Raw genomic sequence first — 6,000 nt, forward strand, 5'->3', positions numbered from 1 at the left:
CCGGGTCCCTGGCTCTCTCCGGCTCCGAGCTCCAGGGACTGACCTCCCCCTCCATCCCTCAATTGCCCCCAGCTTCTCACTCTGGGGACTGACCCTCCCCTCTGGGGACTGCCCCCACCACCCTGCGGTGTCCCAATTGTCCCTGGCCCTTCGTTCCGGGGACCGACACCCCGCCCCTCTGCCCCACCATGCCCCAGTTGGGCAGGCAGGCAGGCAGGCCCGGCATCAGCTCCTCCCAGCCCAGCCCTGCAGGCAACAGGTGAGGAATGTGGGAGCTCTGAACCAGGCTCCTGCAGCGAAGACTTTATGAACTGTAATTGCTCCAGTCCTGAAACCATATTAAAAGGGAACATACTATTTTGTCTGCTGGCTTTTTTTTTCTTGCCCGGGGCTGTTAAAGTGAACTATTGCTGCCCCAGCTGGGGGAAGTTAAGGCATGGCACCCCTGCAGCACCAGACCAGGCTGCAAGGGCATCTGCGGGAACAGCCCCATTCCTTTACCAAAGAGTCTGAGCAGAGCCAGGAATGAACCTTATCTCGAATCCAAATCCAGTGCCTTACCCACAAGACCAAGTTTCTCATTAACACATTCTTTTTCATAACTAACATTATATTATTTTTCATATCCTGAATCACAAGGAAAAAAATTCCTTCTTCAGATGGATGTTGTGTTGTACAGAAAGCAGATTCATGCTTGGAAATCCTTAAATCCTACCCTGCCCTGAATCTGTGTGAAATATGAGCATCCATTACGCAGCTTGTGAGGGGAATTTTAAGTACAGTAATAAATCTATTCAAATAAACTATCATGTGGGTGATGGGTGAACAGTCACTTTGTCCAGGCAGGGGTTTGATTCCATTGGAACATAGTGGAACTGTCTCAGACCTGAGGAATAAGTCGATGTTTTTTGAGATTTCAGTGCTACAGTAGTGAATACACCCCTGCCCTTGTGCAATATGTTTTCACTGTCTATACAAGTATGGCTGAACAATATATGAAATGCAGAATAACTGAGATACATTATTATGTTAGCGCCAAAAGAAGCCACAAGCAGACTACAGATGTGCCACCTTGGACAGCAATAGCAACGAATCCAAGAACTAATCAGGATTGATGCTGCAAGGTAATTTGATGGGGAAACCCAAGTTGAAACAAGTAGCAGTATATTGGTGATTTAGTTGTATTGAAAGATATTGGCTGTTGGAGGAGCCATCGGCGGGGATATAGTACTGAGGTCCTGACTTCTTGTGTTAATTAAACATCCCACTGGGCTTAACGTCAGGTGACGTTTCCAGTTATGTCCTGCCTCACTTCCAAGGTGGCTAACTATACAATGTGTAATGTAAATTCCCTCTATCAGTGAAATGGTGGGAATATTATTTATCACTTTCTGTCCCCAAACGGCTAGGTAATGATTGCTGTTCACTGTGATTGCATTCTGCTCCAGCCATAGTTGCATTTCAGTGCCAGGTGAATTTCTCTCTCTGCTTGTAAAGTTTTTTGGTATCCTTCAGGATAAGAGGCGCTGTATCATCGTAAGCTATCATTACAAGGATACTATGGGGATAGGTCCATTATAAACAATAATAGAGCCCTTCCAACAGCACCTGAACCGTTTCTTCCATGCTACAGCTACATGGGGAACACCCTCCCCAAACTAATCCACAAAGCCACTACCCTGTCCTCCATCAAATCCTTCCTCAAGCCCCACTTCTATCATGGCGCCTATAGTAAACTGCCAACCGATAACGACTAGGCAGGCAGCCAGCAGGGATTACTGATATCCTTAATCTTTCTTGTTTAGTAAGAAATAAACAATTGAAGCCTACAAATTGGGCATGCAGCTGTTTTGTACAAACCCATGTTCTTGTCACTGATACGCTCCTCCCCCTTCTCCCACTCCCTCCATTTGTTACACGGTCTCTTTGCATCTCGCCTTGACGTAGGATGAAAACACTTCTGCAGAGGGACTGTCTTTGATTCTGTGCCTGCACAGTGCTCAGCACAATGAGGCCTTGCTCTGATTGAAGCTTCTGGGCTCTATTGTAAAACAACTAATTAATAACAGAAGAGCCACAGACGCACTCCAATGCACCCAGGCGGGGAGACAGAGGAAAGCTGAAGCACAGATGTGCTCCCTGAATCTCTGCATTTTCAGTCTGTGCTACTCCGCAGTATCTCTGTTGTGTGTGTGCCTAGACAGGTGCGGTCAAGCTACAAAATGGACGCCAGCACACCTTGTCATCTCACCCAGGTTGGCATGCAGCCTCAGGTCACACAAACTTCAGCTCCAACCACTCCACTCACTCCATTCTTCACAGGGAATCAGGCAGCTCATTGCAAAGGTTTTTCACAATGCCCTCTGGAGGCAAAACGTGCACATTCCCCTTTACAGCTCTAGTATAAACATGCATGCAGAGTCTTCCCCGCCAAAATAAAAGAATCTGTCAATGGTTCTTAGGAGTCCCAGTGTCATTCATCCAGTCATCATAGATATCCCCATTGCCAACTGCACAAATCTAGTTATCCTTTTACCAGGTAAACTCTTTTAAAGGTCTTGTCGTCCTTACCTGCATAGCTTGTGACATAAATAGGACGACACACAGCCGATGTTTGGGTTACCCAAACAAGGGAGTGAAGGTCTACCTATGATTTTGTCCTGAGCAATATATGCAGCAAGTCTTTGTCAGCATTAGGATTTAAATGGATCCTACGTACTCCATAAGTTTCAAACAGCCACTCATATATGTGTCTGAGTATGTACTGATCTTGCTGCAACTGCAATCTAAATAAAAAAAAAATCTCATGAGAATCTTTGAGGCCCATAAAATATCAGCGAAAAAAGGCAACAGGACTAAGCCTAAGATAACAATAACAAAAAATAGCATAAGGAGATTCAATTCTCCCAGATTTTCTCTCTTACTCAAATTAACAATGTGTTGCATTGAGTTCCTGTCCGGCTGGAAGGGGGCAGGGGATTAATAAACCAGCTTTGAGCTAAAAAGGCACATATAAAAACTTGTGAAAAGGTCCCTTTTTAAAGCACACACATAAATAACTAATCTTGACTTTTTTGAAAATTGCTTTCAAAAATTTAAAAATGCAGTTTACTTGGCTTGGCCTACAATACAAAGCAATTCTCTGGCCACAAAATCTCTTGCAATCAGCGAGAAAGACGTGCAGAAATGCCACTGAGACTGAAACACTGTTGCCCTTAATTCTGAAAGTTAACAAAAGAAATATCAGAGAAGCCCATTATCAGAAAATACCACAATCTAATTCTGAGGGGTTAAAAACCAGCAGAACACAAGGTACTGACGATCAAGACTCAGTGACCAACACATCTCAGCAAACATGACATGACTGTTAACATCATATAATCATGAACAAATCCGTAGATGCTGTTCCATCCTCCAGAAAGCTTCATGGGTATCAAATATACTATGAGGCTTTAATAGAGGAGCAGATAGCCTTCTAAATATGGAATATTGGTATCCTTGGAGAAAATGAGTAAAGTGTGCCAACTGGGGAAGTCTTGGATGGCAGTGTGGGAACACCCAGCACATAGGATCCATAACTGTGGTAATCCAAATTGTAGACATTTGGAGAACTGCATACACCTTCATTCATCTGGTTTTGAAAGCAACGACAGAGTCAGCATCAAAAGAAATATATAAAATATACATCATGTAGGCTTGAACTTCCATAAGCAGCCAAAGCGCTGCACTCTACAATCAAATTATTAGCCACTCGAGCAGAATCATGTGAGTCTTTTCTTATTAAAGCTTCAGTTCAGCAAAGCATTTAATATATGCTTAAGTCCACTCTATTCAGCAAAGAACATGCTTAACTTTAGGCACATGCTTAAATACCTTTGATTTCATGGCACTTAAGTACATGCCTAAGTGTTTGCTGAATAGGGATGGACTGATGAATTAGGACCTAAATTTACAAGCCTCCGAATAGTTTAATGCACTTTATGACCCTTAAAAAGCTTCCTCATCACTCCTTAAGATTCATGTTCAGAATCTCACGTTTCCTATTCTAACAATGATACCACAGATTTACATGCCTGTGCTCTAGAATTTGCAGTCAAGTTTCAAGCTACATTATGAAAGGCCCACCAATCTCCAATGTAACCATTTGGATAAATTTGGCATGTTAAATACATGACTGGAAAGCTGCTCCAAGAGATTAATTCTTAAGTCAAAAAAGCTTCTGAAAACATGCCTGGTCTTTTCACCCCAACCCAACATCCATATCTTTGCACCAATGATAACATTAGCCACAGTCCAAGTGCTGTCCATAGTACAAGTAAAATATTTATCCATCAGGAACTATCAAGTGTGCAATACAGAGAATCAAAAAGACACATACATGCTGGCCTTTCTAAATTACTAAAGAAACATTTCCATAGACTTACATTTCTTCCCGTTGGTCAGACGTTGAGCTGCTCTATAGCACACATTCGATCTGCCTTTTTGCCCCAAAAAACGTTAGTGTGAGCCTTGAACAGAAGAGTTATTATTAATGGAAATATTTTAAGAAGACTTGTAGGACCAGATTTTCAGCAGTGCTTCATGATCATAACTTGGGCCAGATTCTGAAGGGAGCTTGTCTCCCATAACATGCATCTAAATCAGTGGATAGGTTTTCAGAAGTATTCTGTGTACTGAGTGCTTTTTGAAAACCTGTTAGTTGCCACACAGTGGGAGCTGCTGGGTGCTGATCATTTGGGGGAATCTGTTCCTGATTGTGGGTGCTGACTAGAGCCGGTCAGGAGTTTTTAGACAAAACAAGAACCCACTGGACTACTGGGTATTCTGAATTGCAGTTGATGGTGTAATGAATGATCCTTCTTTAATGATTATGCTGTTAAAAGTGTCTAGATGAGCATCTGCTGTATCCCATTGACTCCCGGATTTGAGACGGGCCTTATCGGGGTACATGGAGGAAATCTGTGATTATGCTGTTGCCCATGGTTTAATGGCAACACTGACAGCAGGCCTCATCAAGCATGCAGCTTTCTATGCATGCACATACATAAGAGTACTGCAAATGCAAATGACTCCAGCAGCTGTGTTGCATACATCAACAGATCTCATCTCAAACTGCATTACTTCAAGCTTTCTCTTTTTGATGGTGGTATGTAACCACTGCAGATGCACCTAACTACTGGGGGTATATGAATCAGAACACAGCACAGGGGGAAAAAAACAGAGAAATACCTGTCCTCTGAGTAAGCATGGGTTACCCTGACACTGAGATTGGCTAAAAAAATCTCAGCTCAGGACACATATGTTGTTAATTTCAATATCATAGCCTGGTATTTTAATTGCAATGGACTGCAGGCTCTTCTGTCTGACACCTGACCTGGCTAGTGGTTTTGAGAATTGAATGAGTACTTATCCAGTGTGTGGCTAAGTGATGGGGTCAGAGGGCTCAAGGAATCCTTTCCCCCCGTGTACCTTCAGTACAGGGAATAGCAATAATACTGCTTAGCCCTGTTAGAATGCTTTTCTTCAGGAGATCTCAAAGCACTTTACACAGGAGATTATCTTCATCACCTCTATTTTACAGATAGGGGAACTGACTTGCCTATGGTCACACAGCAGGCCAGAGACAGAGCTGAGGCTAGAACCAGCTGAGTAAGCTACTGGGCCATGCTCCCTCCTACCTTCCTGCAGTGAAATATCTTTTGGGTGCTCCCACTAGGGTGATATGGCTCCTACTCACTACCAAGGCAGGGCTGTGGCTCAAGGGTATATAAGAGGCCTATCTAAAGACAGTTGCGGCCCTGGTACATCATGTTCATCGGGGCCCCACCTTCTCCCATTTCACTTTATTTTCACAGATGTTATGGGCCACACTGAGCTTGGGGCCCATACGATTGTCTCCCCTCCCCCGCCCATCAGCTTTGGCTATAAGAGAGTTATACAGAGACATGCTGGTATTTAAATGCCAAGAAAAGAGAAGACACGATTAAGGTGGCAGAAGCG

The sequence above is a fragment of the Emys orbicularis genome, chromosome 1, assembly GCF_028017835.1.
Source record: "Emys orbicularis isolate rEmyOrb1 chromosome 1, rEmyOrb1.hap1, whole genome shotgun sequence".
NCBI lineage: Eukaryota > Metazoa > Chordata > Testudines > Emydidae > Emys > Emys orbicularis.